The following is a 21,783-nucleotide window of genomic DNA, read 5'->3' as shown; positions in this document are numbered from 1 at the left end:
AAATATTCGTTGTTTATGAAGCAAATACCACAAAATTTCGCATAGGTCAGTTTTTTGACATCTGAAAAATATTTCTGCATTATGGCGGACATAGGACCGTAATTGGCCCTACCCCCCATATAAGTTCCCCTTTAGAAAATGAGTAAATAGCTCATTACTGGCTTAAAAATGGGAATATAGCGATGAAATTCGACACACATAAGTTTCACGCAAGTCAATATCTCTCAACCAAATTTTATGTATATCGGTCCATAATTGACCCTACCCCCCATATAACGTCCCCTTCAGAAAAATTACTTTAACGCTCATTACTCTCTTAAAAATACAAGTATAGCCATGAAATTTGACATAAGTAAGTTTTTTACTAGCCAAAACCTCTCTATGAAATTTTATGTGGATCGGTCCATAATTCACCCTACCCCCCATATAAGGTCCACTTCAGAAAATGACTTTAACGCTCATTACTGGCTTAAAAATTGGAATATAGCGATGAAATTCGACACACATAAGTTTTATGCAAGCCAATATCTCTCAACCAAATTTTATGTATATCGGTCCATAATTGACCATACCCCCCATATATCGTCCCCTTCAAAAAATGACTTTAACGCTCATTACTGGCTTAAACAAACCAATATAGCGATGAAATTTGATATAAGGAAGTATCTTACCAGCCAAAAATCTTTATGAAATTGTATGTGGATCGGTCCATAATTAACCCTACCCCGCATATAAAGACCCTCCATAAAATTATTATAACGCTCATTACTTGCTTAAAAATACGACTAAAGCGATGAAATTTAACAGAAGTAAGTTTTATACTAGCCAAAATCTCTTTACCAAATTTCCCAGAAATAAGTTTAATACTAGGCAATATCTCTCTACCAAATTTTATGTGGATCGATCCATAGTTGACTCTACCCCCCATAAGAAGTCCCCCCATAAATTTTTTTTTAATGCTCATTACTGACTTAAAAATCGGATTATAGCAATTAAATTACACAGAAGTAATATTAATACAAGTCAAAATTTACCAAATTTTATGTGGATCGGTTCACAATTGACCCTTCCCCCCATATAAGGCCCCCTTCAGAAAACGACTTTAATGTTAATTATGGGCGTAAAAATACGAATATAGCGAAGAAATTTGATATAAGTATGTATCTTAGGAACCAAAACCTTTCCACCAAATTGTATGTGGATCGGTCTATAATTGACCCTACCCTACATAATTACAGGCCAACACAACTATATTTTTGTGCTTTAGCAGTGCACACTCACATCTGTTATACTAATATGTCGAGTATTGATGTTTTTTTTAGCAATATTGATGCTGCAGTTTGTAAATAAACAAGAGATATATGTACATTAGGGTGGGTCGAAAATAAGCTTTTTTCTCGAATCAATTTCTAATAGTGAAATTATGTTGTATTTTAACGTCAAATAGAATACTGTAAAATATTTTTTCACAAACTGATACTTAAAGTATTAACTATTGCACCATTTTATAGAAAAATTCAAAATTGGATAAAAAGTTTTGAGTAATTAAAATTTTCCCTGAGAATTTGTGATTTTGAAGACTCATAAAAACAAATAAAATGATTTTTTTAAAGTTTTAAAAATTTTTTCAAACAAATATTATGTTTATCTTTATAAGATTCATAAATGTGCTAGTACGAATTGTTGTTCAAATTGGATAACCCTTACTCGGTTTAGTCTGTGTCGAAAGATAACCCTTATTTTAACAGCATCTCCAAAACTCAATTTTCAAACTGTAAAAAATTTTGTTCAATGTATTTAAAAAAAAATCAAAGATTTCTATACTGGATATTACAAAGCATAGAGAATTAAACACAAGAAGTTAGAGTGCTATATTCGGCCGAATCTTAAATATCTTCCACCAGCTACTTTTATATTAATACTTTTCCAACTGTTCAAATATTTGTAGAAATAAGTTTTCTCATTTAAATTAATTACAATTTCAAGATTTATTGAACATTACAAGCGCAATTTTCTTTTGTTTTTATAGCGCTTAGCGATATTTAGTAATTTGCATGTGTGTGAAATATTAAAGGATTTTCAAAATACATATACATTAGAGTGCTCCAAAAAAACTAAGTTTCGAATTTCGAAACACAAAAATTGGTTGAAAAATGTAAAAGTTATTAAAAGTTCCCATTGCAAACGGGTTTTATTGAAATATGTCCAAATTGGCATGCTTTTAAAACATCAATGCCGTGTAAGGGTTAATTTATTTTATTTCACTGTTGTTGTAAATATCGGTTGTTAATAAATAAATTTTTTAAGTTTTATGATAATCTACCTAAAAATAGAAACAATTTCGCCCAGTTTCCATCAAAAATTGCAAATATTACAAAATTTGTGCATACCAAATTTAATTAAAATCGGATTAACCGTTTAGGAGTTACCGAATTATTTCCCTCTTTTTATATACCACTGTGTGCTGGGGTATAACCCATAAATACAAACGTTATCGTGTAAAAACTTTTAATATTATTGTTTAATATTATATTTCTTTATTTTATAAAGTAATGGTTCTTTAATTTTAAATAAACTCTTTGTGTTCGTTGGGTTGGATTACTGTTGACATTTGAAAATAATATTAAAAGAATAAAAACAATTAAAACTTTAGTTTTTTTTTTAATTATGTGCTAATGCTCAAATTACCACATGAACGGATTTTTTATTATTTCTTAAATTTATATTAATAGATACGAAAGTCGGCATTCGAAAGTGAACAAAAGAAATAATACCCTCTAACATGTACAGTAGAGTGCTCCAAAAAACTAAGTTTCGAATTTTGCCCGTCCTTCCCCCTCTTAAAAATGGTTCTACGGTTTATAAAAATAATTTGTGCAAAAAATTAGGTCAATAGGACTATGTTAACTGGTCAATAGGACTACGTTAATGGGACTGCAAACGGGTTTTATTGAAATATGTCGAAATTGGCGTTTTTAAAACATCGGGGTCATTTTGACCCCATGGCCGTTTAAGGGTTAATTTTTTTCACTATTGTTGTAAATATTGGTTGTTAATAAATAAATTTCTTAAGTTTTATGATAATCTACCTAAAAATTGAAACAATTTCGACTAGTTTCCATCAAAAATTGCAAATATTACAAAATTACCTTTAAAGTTTATGGGTTAATTGCGTCCAAATTGCATGAAACTCTTGATTTTTATTTAGAAATATGTGGACTAATAAATTTACAAAAGGTTCCATTTAAAATGCACAACAATATAATAAAAAGGCTAATTTTGCAAAATATTACATAAAAATGGGTTTTTCTCGAAATCCGCTAAATTCAAAAAATTATTATTTTTTTCGAGGTTGTTTTAAATTTTGATTTTCGGTGAATTTGGCTGACTTCCTTTGCTTAGTTTAAATGTGAACGTGATTTAGGCAGACAGAAAGACAGACTGACATAGCTAAATCGACTCAGAATTTGATAGGGACCTAGAATATACATATATATCATACATGGGCACACTGCAGTATAATTTTACTGAATTACACATTTCAGTAATCAGTAAATTTTTACTGGTTACTGAAAAAAATTTCAGTATTCAGTTTATATTTACTGGTTACTGAGACATTTTTCAGTATTCAGTAAATTTTTACTGTTTAATATTTCAGTAAACACAACCTACACCCACCTTAAAGTATACCAACCGGCACAGAATCATTGTAATCAAACTAGAGGCCGCAATTTTGAAGATAATTGAATGAAAATTGGTACGTCATCTTCTATTGTCCCAGGGACGAACCCTATTGAAAATTGTTAAAAATGGTTATTTCACCTGGCCCACATACAACTGTACCCCCTACAGGTCACAATTTTGGAGATAATTCAATGAAATTTGGCACATGAACTTCTATTATACCGTAGACGAAACCTATTGAAAATGATTAATATCGGTCCATTATTTCACCTAGCCCCCATACAACTGAACCCCCGAATAGAGCTTGTAAAACTTGTAATCAACTGCAGGTCGCTATTTTAGAGATAATTCATTGAAATTTGGCACAAGATCTTTTATGGTACTGTAGACGAAGCCTATTAAAAATAGGCTTCCTTTCATTATTTCACCTAGGCTCCATAGAACTGAACCCCCAAATAGGGGGTTTAAGTTTATAATTGTGTTTAATATACTCGTATCTCTGCAAAACAAAGTTCTATACTAGTCTTGATGACCCTGATGAACTTTATAATTATAACCCTAGCCCCTCTAAAAAGCCCCCATCAAAATTTTACTTAAATATCTACAGGTTTATTAAACAGTAACAGGTGTAGGGTACTATATGGTCGGCCTCGCCCGACTATAACTTCTTACTTGTTTGTATTCTCTTCGTAAGCGATATTTACACGTTTTTGTTTTTTCATATCGATTGCGAGCGAGTGGAAAACGAGTTGAATTCGAGTTAAATTTGAGCGGTAAATCAGCAAATGTGTGTTTGCAAGAAAAAGGTTTTGATTATGTGTGGTTATGTGGCCGTAGATTTTATGACGGTCACAAAAAATGAATTCTAAGAAATTGTTAACAAATAAATCCTCACCTTTTTATGTAAATTTTTATATTTTTCATATGTATTTTGATGGACATCGACAAAAATGAAATTACTAATTACAAGGCGACAACAAAACCAAAATTGCAAAGAGTTCCCTTCTACACAAATATTTTGGAATATTGGAAAACGAAGATGTTATATGATCCTAAATTGGGACATTTGCTAGATGTGGCTTTATCAATTCCATCAACACAGAAAAGAAAGCATTTTGCACCAAATGCAATGAATTTAAAGTTTATAAAAAATAGATTTACAGAGATATTAAAACACATATGTACAAACAGTGTCTCTCATAAGTATTCGAATTTAGGTATAATATGAAAAGAAACCAAATTTAATAGCATATTTTGTATGCAAAATTAATAAATAAATTTGTTAAATTGTCTAGACAGTCCTTAGCTTTGATATCACGCTTTTAAAACTTTAAAAATTCACACTTACTTAAATTAATTTAGATTTATTTAAAAAAAGTCCATAAAATTACCTCACAAAAGTATACGAATTTTTTCTGTATTTCATATTTGACTATAGTATACGATACACAAAAATTAGTATCGAATGTTTTTTGCTAAAAATTGTTTTAAGGGGTAACTATCAACCGAATGGATATATTTTTGGACCATTTGGTCCACAATTGTGGGGCATTTGTATCATCTTTTCATGTAATATCATTAAAATGGCGATTTTTTGCAATATTTGTATTTTTTCTCTTTTTTCCCAGAGATAAAACCAAATTTTGTTATTGGAATTTAATATACCCCTTGGGGTATCCAAAAACAATATTTTTTATTACAAGAATCTGTATTTAAACGTTCAAAGATATATTATTGGAATCATTATTCTATCGCTAATTCAATTTATTGGAACTCAAGTATATTTTTATAATACTAGGGTCACAATTTTTGGGGGAAACTTGACTTCTATATATTGTTTTAGATATCAGCTGTTATACGTTTTATGTTTTTAATATATTTTGTAAGTGTACAACTCCAAAGCATGCCTCGAAGAAACGCAATTCAATATAGTGGAATCATTCTTTTTGTAACCAATGGCCTCTAGGCTGAATGTAACCATATAATTATGGTCTAACTCAAAAATATTGATATCTGTTTAAGCTCCGTTAACTCCACCTCTGGTTATCGCTTAATCGAAAGTTATTCTGCCAATTAAAATATTTTTTGTATGAAAACTGTCAATTTAACCTTAAGATAAAGAATAACTAGACATTGTGTTATTGGGGGTAAATATTATCTACTATGATCAAAATAAACCCAAAATTTTGAACACACAGTGTTGTTGTAATGGGCAACATAATCATGAATGTTATGAGTAGTAAAAGCTAAAATATACTGTATAGCAGCACGTTTTGTTAAGGCATGTTTTGGAGTTGTATACCGCTACGATGTCTTGAAAATTTAAGATATATTAGTGCTTATATCTACAATAATATATACTAGCCAACTTTGTCGAAAAATATCGATCCTAGTGGTACGAAAAGGGAGTTAAGATCCAGATAATTTAATTAGAAACAGAAGAACGATGCCAAAGATATATCTTGGAATGTTTAAAAACAGATCCTTATAAGAAAAATTATTATTTTTAGACACCTCAAGGAATCTATTAAACCCCAATGTTAAATTTTAGTTTCTGGAAAAAGAGAAAAAATAGCAAATTTGGTCAAAAATCGTAATTTTAATGATTTTATATGAAAAGATGGTACAAATGTCCCAAAATTGTGGGCCAAATGGGCCAAAAATATATCCTTTCAGTTTATAGTAACCTCTTAAAACAATTTTAAGCAAAAATACCATTCGATTTTTATGTTTCGTAAAATAATGTCAAATATGAAATACAGGAAAAATTCGAAAACTTTTGTGAAGTAACTTTATAGACTTTTTAAAAAAAAAAAGGTTAATTAATTCAAGTAAATATGAATTTTTAATGTATTAAAAAGCGTGATATCAAAGCTAAGGACTGTCTAGACAATTTAACAAACTAATTTATTAATTTTGCATACAAAATATGTTATTAAATTTGGTCTCTTTTCATATTATACCTAAATTCAAATACTAATGAGATACACTGTATATGATGTTTTTTTATAAAAATTTTTGCGCACAACCTCAACCAAATTCTTAGAAATCCAAAAGGACAAAAAATACATACATATGTAATGGACATACATATGCATATTCATACGCTTCCCAGCAGTTCGACGGGACAGTTCCAAAGTGACCACTTAACCTACCACGTGTGGTGGCCCCTAGTCACCTGACTTCCCAGGTGACAACCATTTTAACATGGGCTTGTCCTACGAGGAAGTCAATCGCCATTCTACACCCTACAAAGAGGCAGTAAAGGGACGATTGCTTTCGCTCTCGCTTACAAAGGGGACACTAAAGTGACGAATGTCTTTATTCTCGTTTACTAAGAGTTTATTTGTGACGAAAGACCAAAAACATACGAATTGGTGTCAGCCAAGTGTTAAGATTTTAATGGAACAAAAAATTTAAAAATTTCCAGAGTCTACTCTCTAGAATACTATGGAACAATAATGTGACGATTGACCCGAAAGATATAAATTTGAGTCAACAAAATGGTAGCATATTAGTAGAAAGTAATAATCATTTCTCCAAAAGATGGGTTAAATAACTACTTTCGGAAATACAACAAAAACTACTTTTAAGAGTATAATCTCTAGGTTACTTGAGGACAGTAAAGAGATGACTGTCTCCGCTCCCGCTTATAAAGAGGACACTAAAGTGACGACTGTCTTCGTTCTCGTTTACAAAGGGTACATTCGTGACGAATGACCAAAAACATACGAATTACGATCATCCAGGTTTTTAACTATTAGTAGAAATTACAGTCTTTTTCGTATGCATTGACTCTTTGTCGAACTGCTGGGTTACTATAAGTATTCCAACTCCATTTGCACACGTGCAAAAGGGGAAACATTTAATAAAACCACAAGCAAATTCTTCGAAATTTAAAGGAACAAATAAATACTTACTTATAAAATCATTTCCTGTACATACGTACATACATACATACATACATACATACATACATACATACATATATACATACATACACACAAGTTATATGTGCGAGTCCTCCGGACAACCCGATATCCGGTTTTCCCATGTCAATTCCGGTATGAATTGACAAAACATAGTGGGAAGCATTAAGTGCTGCCCCAGACGTTCTAAAGTCTTCAGTAAAAAAGACGATAAGCTGATAGGCCTGAAATCCTTAGGTTTCGAGTGGCATGCCCTACCGGCCTTAGGAATAAAGATTACCCTAACCTCTCTCCACCTTCTTGGAAGGTATCCCGTGAGGAGACACCTCTTGAAAATATCAGCTAGAAGTGCCAATGCGTCTTCAGGACTATTAGAGAGCGTGGCCGGAAAAACACCATCCGGACCCTGTGATTTATATGGGTCAAAAGTGTTCACCGCCCAGCCCAGTTTGTCCCTAGTGACTATTTCATCAATATGACCAGATGAATAACTAGAAGCCCCAGGTCCTTGGACCCCCTGACTTGAGTCCCTATCATCTATATCAGCACAACCTGGGAAGTGAGTTTCCATAAGCAAAGAGAGTGTCTCTGAGCTGGACTCCGTCCACGAGTTGTCTTCCCGCTGAATGTAACCTAAGGCCTTGGGGTCTTTGGCTAAAATTCTACGGAACCTAGACATCTCATTTACGTTGCCAACAGATTCACAGTAGTTCCTCCATGATATCTGTTTTGCTCTTTTGATCACTCCCTTATACTTATTGAAACTCACTTTGTAGTTGTTCCAATCGGAAGGACTGTCTAGATAATTTAACAAATTAATTTATTAATTTTGCATACAAGATATGTTATTAAATTTGGTTTCGTTTCATATTATACCTGAATTCGAATACTTATGAGAGACACTGTATGCATTTCACAAAAATGATTTGTTATTAGAAAATTATCACTCTGGAATTCGGAATTAGTTGATAATTGACACCATTGCTTTAATTAGCAATGGTAATTAAAGCAAAAAAATCTTCCGGATGTTCATATTTTAGTTATATTATAAATTTATTACTTTTTAATCATAAATGCGTTTTTCATTGAAGAAAAAAGTTCGTGTTCGCCAAACTTTGAAAACCGAACAAAGTTCAAGTTCGGCCGAACATTCACATTTTCCGTGTTCGGTACCGAACGAAGTTTTGAATTCGGTCGGACTCTATTAATAATACATGCACTGAAAATAATCCATGCCTAATATACACGAAAAATGTACGAAATGCTTCGTGGTTTCCCACCACGAAATTCTTTCGTAATATATACGAAATTGTACGAAATATTTTAGAAAAATGCAAAATAATTTTATATAATTTTAGAAAAAAAATTTGTTCATTTTACGATTTTTTTAATCAAATATTTTAGTTCTTTTAAAACAATTATTGTAAATTTAGGAAAAGATTGCGAATTAAAAAAATTTTTTTATGTTTTTTATGTTTTTTTTTTTTTTTTTAAACATAAAAATTAGCTGCCTAATATCCTGTAAATTAAAAATTACGTTTATTTTAACTCCCTTAAAATTACGAAAATAACAAAAAAAATCGTAACAAAATATTTTTTGTAAACTCAAAAATAATTCTTGTATATTACTAAATAATCTTGTTAAGAAAAAAATTCGTTACTTTCGTTAAATATTACATGCCTTAAAGAAACTATTTTTGTAAATTCCACTAAAAGTGGAATTGAATGTATTTACGTTTTGGCTATGAGGTATTTTAATATTGTAGTATATCAATTTTTACTTTTTATTTAATTTAATTTATTACTTTTATTTAAATCATAATTTTAAATATGAAAAAAAAAAATCATTTTTATGTAAACTATTCATAAGTAGAAATTTATAACCGATTATGGCCTATATAGGCTAGGTTATTGAAATAAAGAATTTAAAATTGAAAAAAAAAAATTGAAAAAAAGAAAACAAAGTTTCTTAATTTATACGAAAAAAGATATTACGACAGGTTTTCGTACTTTCGTAAAATTAGAAAAGGGGTTGTTTAAAAAAAAAAATTCGTATTATACACGAAATTTTCTTATATATTACGAAAAAAATAGTTACAAAATTTTTTTCGTAAAGTTAAGCATGGATTATTTTCAGTGTATGTATATGTATTATGGTTGCTTTGGTTTGTATGGAGGTTTAATAAGGTGTCGATGTTCCAGACTAAAATTAAAGGTTAATTGATTACAAAATAGCTTTTCTCAAAATTAATTATTAATTTTTGGTGAGCTAGATCAAAGGATGAAAAGGTCCTTTTTTTGAGGTTTTTATTTTTTTTATATTTCTTACGAAGGAAAGATATAAAAAGATGTAGCAATAAGCATTGGAGGAAATTTTCTCACAACTTTTTTTAATAAATGTAAATCTCGGTCAAATGAAACAGATTTTCGACCACTCTTTGAGAATTTTATACACGACTTACTTTTAACAGTAAATTAGCCTGAAAGGCCGGCATCTAAATTGCTGCTTTCCATACTTGGAACGATGTTCCAGACTAAAATTAAAGTTTAATTGATTACAAGATAGCTTTTCTCAAAATGTTAGTCCTGGAATCAATATTTGGCGAGCTGGATCAAACGGCAGAAAGGTCCTTTTTGAGGTTTTTATTATTTTTTTTATATTTCTTCCAAAGGAAAGATATACAATTTTAGTACAGTAAAAGTAATCGAAATTTTCTAATTTTTCGTAAAATTTTCAGATTTTTGACATTTAAACATAGATTAATTTAATATAATTCGTTAAAATAAATACACAATGATAATCAATAAAATCTACTGAAACGATTTTTTCCGTTTTCCAAAATTCAATCTAGATCCAGGATCGACAACTGCTATACCACTATATTTTGGCCGTTACTAAATTTACACAGACTTCTCACATGCATAAAAATACAATTCAGTCTCATGTTAGCTTTTGCAATGAAAGTTAACTTAATTATATTATTAAAGGGATGGGTAATACTAATTATTGTTGTACTTTTTTAGCATCTATACTACATATTTAGTAGTTTTTAGAATTATTAACTTTTTGATATGTTTTTTCTTTCAACATAATTTGCAAATTATAATAATTAATCAAAATGTGTAATTATTATATATGTACACTGAAAATAATCCATGCTTAACTTTACGAAAAAAATTTCGTAACTACTTTTTTCGTAATATATACGAAAATTTCGTGTATAATACGAAATATCATTTAATCAACCCCTTTTCTAATTTTACGAAAGTACGAAACCTGTCGTAATATCTTTTTTCGTATATATTAAGAAACTTTGTTTTCTTTTACAAAAATAATTTCGTTTAGGCATGTAATATTTAACGAAAGTAACGAATTTTTTTTTCGTAACAAGATTATTTAGTAATATACAAGAATTATTTTGGTTTTACAAAAAAATGATTTTGTTACGATTTTTTTGTTATTTTCGTAATTTTAAGGGAGTTAAATTAAACGTAATTTTTAATTTGCAGGAAATTAAACTTAAGAATTGAAATTAATAAAGATCAGAGTAAAATTACACCAAGAAGAACACAGTTCGTTTTTTTCTACACACTCTCAGAGTTTTAAAACTAAAACTAAAACTCACATACACACATATACACATACGTACATACATACATAATTCATAAAAAACAAAAGTTGCAGCCTTATGTGACGTACACACATACATACGTATGTGAATTTTTTTTCTTACCTATAATGTCTTCTTACTTGGCACACACCATGAAATTATGTGGCACAATTTAAAAATTCTAAAGTGTCCTCTAACTGCAAATAATATACAGTGTCTCTCATAAGTATTCGAATTTAGGTATAATATAAAAAGAAACTAAATTTAATAACATATTTTGTATGCAAAATTAATAAATTAATTTGTTAAATTCTCTAGACAGTCCTTAGCTTTGATATCACGCTTTTGAAAACTTTAAAAATTATTTTAGCTTTTTTTATAAATAGTCCATAAAATTACGTCATAAAAGTATACGAATTTTTTCTGTATTTCATATTTGTTTGTGTTTATATTATACGAAACACAAAAATTAGAATCGAATGTTTTTTTTTTTTTGCTAAAAATTGTTTTAAGGTGTAACTATCAACCAAATGGATATATTTTTGGACCATTTGGTCCACAATTTTGGGGCATTTGTACCATCTAATATCATTAAAATTACGATTTTGACCATATTTGCCATTTTTTCTCTTTTTCCAGAGATAAAACCAAAATTTAATATTGGGATTTAATAGATTCCTTTTAGGTATCTAAAAATAATAATCTTGTTATAAGGATTTGTTTTTAAACATTCCATGATATATTTTTGGTATCGTTCTTCTGTTTCTAATTGAATTCTGGATCTTAACTCCCTTTTCGTACCACTAGGATCGAGATTTTCCGACAAAGTTGGCTAGTATATATAATTGTAGATATTAGCATTAATATATTTTGAATGATTCCACTATATTGAATGGCGTTTCTTTGAGGCATGCTTTAGAGTTATAAACTTCCACAATATATTGAAAACTTAAAATGTATAACAGCTGATATCCAAAACAATATATAGAAGTCAAGTTTCCCCCAAAATTTTTGACCCTAGTATTATAAAAATGGACTTGAGTTCCAATAAATTGAATAAGCGATAGAAGAATGTTTCTAATAATATATCTTGGAACGTTTAAATACAGATTATTGTAATAAAAAATATTATTTTTAGATACCCCAATAGGTATATTAAATCCCAATAACGAATTTTAGTTTTATCTCTGAGAAAAAAAAATACAAATATTGCCAAAAACCTCCATTTTCATGATATTACATAAAAAGATGGTACAAATACCCCAAAATTGTGGACCAAATGGTCAAAAATATATCATTTCGGTTGAAAGTAACCCCTTAAAACAATTTTTAGCAAAAAAACCATTCGATTCTAAGTTTTGTGTTTCGTACTTATAATATAGTCAAATATGAAATACAAAAAAAGTTCGTAAACTTTTGTGAGGTAATTTTATGGACTTTTTTTAAATAAAGCTAAATTAATTTAAGTAAATGTGAATTTTTAAAGTTCTAATAAAGCTAAAGACTGCCTAGTGAATTTAACAAATTAATTTATTAATTTTGCATAAAAAATATGTTATTAAATTTGGTTTCTTTTCATATTATACCTAAATTCGAATCCTTATGAGAGACACTGTACATACATACCTACATACATATGAATGGACATGTATGTAGGTGCATATGCACATAGTTTCATTGCATTTTCTATTTTTCGGTTATTTAATATCGGTAAAATAGTTATGTGTTATAAATTTTAATTTCTTGTGTTTACAGAATTATAAAACTCGCAATTAACGCGTTTCGACTCGAATCGCGAGAGAGTTTTATTTAACGCTTTTTAAATTTTAAACTCTTATCGCGAGTTTTATTTTTAAACTCGCGAGTCAAAAAGATCTATTCGTGAAAAATGAAATATTTAAATATAAAAATCGCTTGCCAGCGAATTGAATTTGATTTTTTCCTATTCACAATGTTGTTGTTGCTTATATATCAAAGCATAAAAAAATGTCGTATTTTGATGAAATTTTCAAAAGTTGTCTCCGATTTTTGCTCATATCTCCGGTATTTACGGATTGATTTTGCTGATTTTAAATAGCAATCTTCTCAAAAGCATGTCTAACAGACTCGGATCTCGCCGATATCTGGGGTCGTCTAAAAACTGATTTCAACAAAAATGCATACAGACGAACGTCGCCATCCCAGCTGCGTGGTTGTAAACGGAAGTGATGTTTTTACATTTCGGAAGTTAAGCAACGGGGCAGTAATGGTCAGAGATTAGATAGCTCAAGTACTTCAGCAAAGTGCTTGTACATAGACCGGCCCAATCCATGTACAAAAATTGCCACCTGAATTTTTTTATTGGAGGATTCAGGGGCGATGGTAGACCGTTCAAGTCTACCCAGTGGATAAAAAATACCACCGTGGGGTAAGACACCTGCCATGTACTCACGTAAAGCACTTCGACATTCAAACATACAGACGGACAGACAGACGGACATCGCTTAATCAAATCCGCTACCTATAAGGATCCAGAATATATACATCGGAAAATTATATTTTAGAAATTACAAACGGAATGACAAACTTATATATACCCTTCTCATGAAAGTGAAGGGTATAAAAATAATGGGCTTAATATTAATTTTAATTAATTAAATTAATTTTACAAAATTTCTTTTGAAAAGATTTTTTTAGTGTTTAGAGAAATTGGACTAGAATTGGCAACAAGTACGACAGAGGCTTAATTTTTGAAGAAGTTTAATTCCTATTATATTTTTGTTTAGTTTGTTAAAATGTATTCATAATTAAATACACAATATTTTGCTATTTTTAATGAAAAATATTAAATATATAAAATCTTAATTTTGACCCCGGTTTTTAGAGGGTTTATGATTTTTAATTTCGGAAATTTGATCAAAAATAACTTTTCATGGACTAATCGCAATTTACTTCATCAAATCCAACGTTTCCTTATAGTAGATAAAACAGGATCAGAAGATAGAATCAGATTATTAAAAATATCTTCATTTTGAGACTGCCTAGAACACTTCCTTGAGCTAAACTGATGAATATGCTTAAAGTCTCTATTCCTTTCCATGACATAATATCTTGTGAACTGTAGGTGTCATTTCTTTCCAGGGATATAATTCCAAAAGTAATTAAGAAACTTTTGTAGAATACTCTCCAAATTTTGTTGCGTTCACTTTATGCTTGCTATTTATCGCCATTAGAATAATATTGACCTTTTGCAGTAAATCCATACTAATTCCGGTTATTTCGGAAGTAGTTTCAAAATGTTTAAAAAAACGTCTAGCGGTATTACCATCGTTTGTGCTTCCATATCCTGTGAGTGGTTTATCAATATTTAATCCCATCCGCTTTTTAAATTCCTCTTGAATTCTTCGTTTCTCACTGGCTCTCATTTCCATTAACTCCTTATTGTTATTTGCACTTTTGTTTGCATTTTCCGGTATGCTTCTGTACTTTAAATCATATGCTAAATGTAGAAATGTTCCAGAAATCGTATGCGAGCATGTAGGGGGGATATTCCAAATTGTAATGTTTCCTCATTTATTGATCTTTGCTTGGAAATATTCGAAAATTCTGATTTTTTATCACCACATATGTAGCAGTACCAAGTAGATGATGTTCCTGTAATGGCATTTCCAACTTTCCCATCAATCATTGTAAGTTTTAAATCATAGGACATGTTAAACGAATAATTTTCTATTTCGATTGTTATAGGTTCCAAGTTTTTAATTTCTGCTTCAATACGATTTATCAAATCTTGCGTTGTTGTTTTGGATTCCTTTATATACTCAAAGCTTATTGGCCTACAAAAAGCTTTGGATCCTGGAGTCGATTTCTTCCAAATATCATCGAAACTGGTTGATGGAGAAATCGCTGTCAGCATACTTTCGAATTCTTAATGGAACTAGCGATGCCATAAATACACTTTTATACTCGGAAGATGATTCACTTGTGTTGATTTGTTTATATTCCGAGAGTGCTGATAATCCATCACATCCCCACTTACAAATGAGTTGAAGATCACAAGAATTTATTTTTTTAGTTGGTCTGAAGAAAAGTCAGAAGCAATCCTTAAAGCAGTATTTTCGAGACTGGCAGCCACCGAAAGTAAATAAAATAACCCCACAGTGGTATTGGAAAAAAAGAGGGAAATAATTCGGTAACTTCTAAACGGTTAATCCGATTTTAATGAAATTTGGTATGCGCAAAGAGGAGGTGTTGTCGAGTTTAGGTTTTAAATTTGGCCAACCAGTTGCCCGGCGGGGGGTCCTCAAATTAGGACACCTGCAGTAAATTATCTCTTATAGTTTAGGAGATATTCGCATTTGAAAATTAAAATTTTACTGTCCTTACCTTAGTTTTTTGATAATAGCGGGTCCAAATATTCCCGATTTTCGCCATTTTTAATCGCTTAACAACAAGTTTATATATCAAGCAGTGAAAGAATTATGTAAAAATCATGACTGAGTCCAAAGTTATAGGCATTTTAATTTAAAAAATTAAAAAAAGGAGATTTTTTGCCATTTTTTGGGAAAAAAGTATATTTTTCTTTATTTTCATCCATAAGTTTAACTCTTGAATTTGTTACATATATTAAAAAATGTTCAGGTATTATTTTTTAAACTGTAATGATTTTTACCCCTATAGGTCACTTTAATAGGTAGATTATTAAAGTGACCTATTGAGGAAAAATTCATTACATATTAGGTAAAATATCATAACCCTTTAAAGAAGTACCTGTAATTAATATATAAGACAGGTTTATATCTGTTTGAAATTATTTGTAAAAAAATACTGCTTTAAGGATTGCTTCTGACTTTTCTTCAGATCAACTAAAAAAATAAATTCTTGTGATCTTCAACTCATTTGTAAGTGGGGATGTGATGGATTATCAGCACTCTCGGAATATAAACAAATCAACACAAGTGAATCATCTTCCGAGTATAAAAGGTATTTATGGCATCGCTAGTTCCATTAAGAATTCCAAAGTATGCTGACAGCGATTCTCCATTAACCAGTTTCGATGATATTTGGACGAATTCGACTCCAGGATCCAAAGCTTTTTGTAGGCCAATAAGTTTTGAGTATATAAAGGAATCCAAAACAACAACGCAAGATTTGATAAATCGTATTGAAGCAGAAATTAAAAACTTGGAACCTATAACAATCGAAATAGAAAATTATTCGTTTAACATGTCCTATGATTTAAAACTTACAATGATTGAAGGGAAAGTTGGAAATGCCATTACAGGAACATCATCTACTTGGTACTGCTACGTATGTGGTGATACAAAATCAGAATTTTCGAATATTTCCAAGCAAAGGTCAATAAATGAGGAAACATTACAATTTGGAATATCCCCCCCTACATGCTCGCATACGATTTCAGGAACATTTTTCACATTTACCATATGATCTAAAGTACAGAAGTATACCGGAAAATGCAAACAAAAGTGCAAATAACAATAAGGAGTTAATGGAAATGAAAGCCAGTGAGAAAAAAATTCACGAGGAATTTAAAAAGCGGATGGGATTAAATATTGATAAACCACTCACAGGATATGGAAGCACAAACGATGTGCTTCCATATCCTGTGAGGATTTACTGCAAAAGGTCAATATTATCCTAATGGCGATAAATAGCAAGCATAAAGTGAACGCAACAAAATTTGGAGAGTATTCTACAAAAGTTTCTAAATTGCTTTTGGAATTATACCCCTGGAAAGAAATGACACCTACAGTTCACAATATATTATGTCATGGAAAGGTCATAATAGAACATAATATTCTGCCTTTAGGAGAGCTTACAGAAGAACCCCAAGAATCGAGGAATGGAGACTTTAAGCACATTCATCAGTTTAGCTCAAGGAAGTGTTCTAGGCAGTCTAAAAATTAAGATATTTTTAATAATCTGATCCAGTTTTATCTACTATAAGGAAACGTTGGAATAATTTCAAATGAATATTTTCAATTGCTAACGTTTTGTAGCAAACGTTAGCATTTGAAAATATTCATGAATTTAGAGATTTACTTTATCTTTTAGATATGGACTACTGTGATACCGATTATTTTACAAAATTATATTAATTTATATAATTTTTTTAGGGATAAAGAATAAAAGATTAATCGTAAAAAGTGGCTGTAAAAATTCACTAGAGTACTAGATAAATTCTCTAAAAGATTTTAAGTTTTCCCTAATTAATTTGTTACTTAAAGAACATTAGGTAGGCATGTTATATATCAATGGAAAGGTATATTTGTCTATTTTTCAAAACTGTATTTTTGAAAAATAAAAAATTCGCGGAATACTTCACAAAAAAAAAATGTTTTTTATTCAGTTTTTGCAAAGATAAAAATCTTTCAAATTGCAATAAAAATTTTATTTATGAATATTTTTTGATGAAATTTTACAGTTACTCAATTTTTTACAAAAAAATTTCGACTTTTCTTATTAGAAATCCCGGAATTCTCAAAAAAAGTTTTAAAAATTCCAAAAATGGAATTTTTTGGTTTTTTGCCTATTATATCCATACCAGGGGCGGGGTTATCGAAACCCGTTACAAAATGATTAAGAACATATTGGGTCATATAAAACAGGTCACTATAGTTTGATATCGACTATGCGATTTGAGAATTTTTGCTCAAAATAAAATTTTCCATAAAAAATAGGGTTTTTTTAGATGGACCTGGTACCCTCGGTATCAAAAATTTTTAGGTTTTGTTTCATTTATCGTATTTTATGTAAAGCTTTCCAAAAAGTATAAATTCTATATACATCTTCCTAGAAACTTTTTAGATAGCTTAAAAAGAAAAAGATACTTTTATCCCAAAAAATGGCAAAAAATCTCCTTTTTATTATTTTTTTTTTAATTAAAATGCCTATAACTTTGTCATGATTTTTACATAATTTTTTCACTGCTTGATATATAAACTTGTTGTTAAGCGAATAAAAAATGGCGAAAATCGGGAATATTTGGACCCGCTATTATCAAAAAACTAAAGTAAGGACGGTAAAAATTTTAATTTTCAAATGCGAATATCTCCTAAACTATAAGAGATAATTTACTGCTAAAAATTTAACATAGCCGAGATGTCCTGATTTGAGGACCCCCGCCGGGCCCCTGGTTGGCCTATAAGGTCCAAATTCAAAACCTAAACTCGACAACACTTCCTCTTTGTGCATACTAAATTAATTTAAAATCGGATTAACCGTTTAGAAGTTATCGAATTATTACCCTCTTTTTTTCCTACACCACTGTGCACCCTCAGATAATTTTTCCGGCTTAATCATCGACAATTTTTTTTCTGCCAAAAAATATTATATAATTTAAATTTTAACTCATGAAATGTTTATTTGAACTTTTTTTGTTAATGTAAAATATTCTTTTTACACAAATACATACCTATATATGAATATCAACTTCTAATAGTGAAATTATGTTGTAAGTATTTTAACGTCAAATGGAAGACTGTAAAATATTATTCAATTATTTTGGACGTAAGAGCACGCGCATCGCCGCCAAATTTTTTTTTGAATGCGCTTATATGGGAGAAAATGGTACTTTTTGGAGTTCTTTTCACACAATGAGGCTTTAAGTAAGTATTAATTATTGCACCATTTTATAGCAAAGTCGTAATGTCTACAAAACTTTCTTTCCTAAAAGATAGAAAAACTCAAAATTGCTTAAAAAAGTTTAAAGTTATTAATATGGCCATCCCAATTTCACACGGCATTTTTTATTATATATTTTAAAAATATTATTTTAGAATACAGTTCTATTATGGTGTTATAAATTTCTTTCATCATGCTACTATATTTTTATACCCTTCACCATCGTGAGAAGGGTATATATAAGTTTGTCATTCCGTTTGTAATTTCTACAATATAATTTTCCGACCCTATAAAGTATATATATTCCGAGTCCTTATAGATAGCGGAGTCGATTAAGCTATGTCCGTCTGTCTGTGTGTTTGTTGAAATCAATTTTCTGAAGACCCCAGATATCTTCGGAGTCCAAATCTTCATTAATTCTGTTGGACATACTTTCGAGAAGTTTCCTATTTAAAATTAGCAAAATCGGTTGGTAAATAACGGAGATATGAGCAAAAATCCGAGACAACCTCTGAAAATTTCATTAAAAATGTCATATTTTTTTGTTTTGTTAAAAAAGCAACAACAACACTGTATATTAGAAAAGATGTACACGTGTGTGTGTAGATGTATTTGGTTTCATTCAGCTGCGTATTTTTTTGTATGTTTGGATGCTGTTGGCGTCATTGCGTTGTTATGTTTGTTTTTCTGTGTTTTTCATCATGTATGTTTAGATGTCTGTTGGTTTAGATGCCTTGTGTATTTTGTATTTTATTTCGTTTAGCGTTGTTGTTGTTGTTCTTTTTGTTTAGCTTTCGATGTAATAATAATGTAGTCGGGAAAAAATTTAAAATTGTGTGTGTGTAGATGTATTTGGTTTTATTCAGATGTGTATTTTTTTGTATGTTTGGATGCTGTTGGCATCATTGTGTTGTTATGTTTGTTTTTCTGTGTTTTTCGTCATGTATGTTTAGATGTCTGTTGGTTTAGATGCCTTGTGTATTTTGTGTTTTATTTCGTTTAGCGTTCTTGTTGTTCTTTTTGTTTAGCTTTTGATGTAATAATAATGTAGTCGGAAAAAAATTTAAAATTTATAAAAGATGTTTAAGATACACTATGGTGAAGGGTATATAAGATTCGGTACAGCCGAATATAGCACTCTTACTTGTTTTAATAAGTTTAGGTTTGTTATATTTTGTTCTTGGGATTTTGATTCTATATCTTTTAAATTTTCTTATTAAAACCAAATCAAAATTTTTTGTAACAGGTGTAGGGTATTATATGGTCGGCCTCGCCCGACTATGATTTCATTATTGTTTTTATATCCTCCACCGCCATCAGTGGTGATAGAGGTTATATATAAGTTTATCATTCCGTGTGTAACACCAAGAAATATTAATCTGAGACCCAACAAAGTATATATATTATGGACCCTTACAAAATTCTGAGTCGATTTAGATATGTCCGTCTGTCACAAGTATTGTTCTTACATAAAAAAATATTACTATGAAGTTTTTTTCCGATCGGTCCATAATTAGTCATAGCTCCCATACAAAGTCCCCTCCAGAAAATAACTTAAACGCGCATAACTCATTACTAAATTAAGATATTCATATAAAATTTAGTAAAAGTATTGCTCATATGTACGAAAATATTACTGTGAAATTTTTTTCCGATAGGTCCATAATTGGTGTCATAGCTCCCCTCCCGAAAATCACTTAAGCGAAAATAACTCCTTACTAAATTACGAAATCCATATAAAATTTGTTAAAAGTATTGCTCATATGCACAAAAATGTAACTGTAAATTTTTTTCCGATCGGTCCTTAATTGGTCAAAGCTCCCATACAAGGTTCTCTCGCGAAAATCACCTAAACGTACATAACACATTAAAAATATTTATATCCATATATTTAGCAAAAATATTGCTCTTATATACATAAATTACACTATAAAATTGTTTTACGATCGGTTCATATTTCGTCATAGCTCTCATACTAGGTCACCTCCAAAAAATCACTTAAATTCACAATATTAATTACCAAATAATGATATAGATACAAAATTTTGAAATTTTATCTTTATATACATAATTTGACAAAGCTCCTATACGAAAATCTCTTCAAAGCACATTACTAATTACCATTACTTTAAAAGATTTTTTCATGATCGGTTTATTACATGGGTGCGGTCGGTACCATACAAGGTTCCCTTCAGAAAATCACTTAAGGTACATTCACACCTATCAAATATTTGACGTTTTTTATCAAATATTTGTTGGCTGTAATGTGAACACAAAATATTTTTGAAGAGCATGCAAAATATCAGCTGTTTATCGTGAAACATTTTTATTTTTCAACCTACAAATATTTTCTTAGTGTGAACAAAATGTGAACACCAAACATGAAACATTTTTGTTAAACGTTAAAGAAACTATTTAATAATATTTTTTACGATTTCATAGAAATTTCTGCCCTGTGTTCACATTGCAACAAATAATTTCGTAAAGCAATTGACGGATAAAACAGTAAAAAACAAGATTTTGTTTGCAGGCAAGGAGGAACATAACAACAAGAACAACTAATGCGCAACCAAACCAAAAGCCAAAAATATATGTGTTTATGTTTACTAAAAAGCTATATCATTAAATAATAAATTCTATATATTCTAAAATTTCATTTAATATTGTTTTTCATCAAAATTTTACCACAAAAAAATACAAATTACATTTCAATACCTTGTGCAAGTGGAAAAGAAGTTTAATTCCTATTATATTTTTGTTTAGTTTGTTAAAATCTATTCATAATTAAATACACAATATTTTGCTATTTTTAATGAAAAATATTAAAAATATAAAATCTTAATTTTGACCCCGGTTTTTAGAGGGTTTATGATTTTTAATTTCGGAAATTTGATCAAAAATAACTTTTCATGGACTAATCGCAATTTACTTCATCA

General features: G+C 29.8%; 1 protein-coding gene across 2 annotated transcripts in view; it reads right to left on the bottom strand.

Moving 5' to 3' along the window:
- The window catches only part of LOC111688377 (myosin-I heavy chain), a 1,083,699-nt gene that overhangs the window by 448,924 nt on the left and 612,992 nt on the right, over positions 1-21,783 (bottom strand). The window lies entirely within an intron of this gene.

This window comes from Lucilia cuprina, chromosome 4 (genome assembly GCF_022045245.1).
Source record: "Lucilia cuprina isolate Lc7/37 chromosome 4, ASM2204524v1, whole genome shotgun sequence".
NCBI lineage: Eukaryota > Metazoa > Arthropoda > Insecta > Diptera > Calliphoridae > Lucilia > Lucilia cuprina.
Note: the sequence above shows the minus strand (reverse complement) of the source record. Positions and strands in the feature narration are given on the sequence as shown.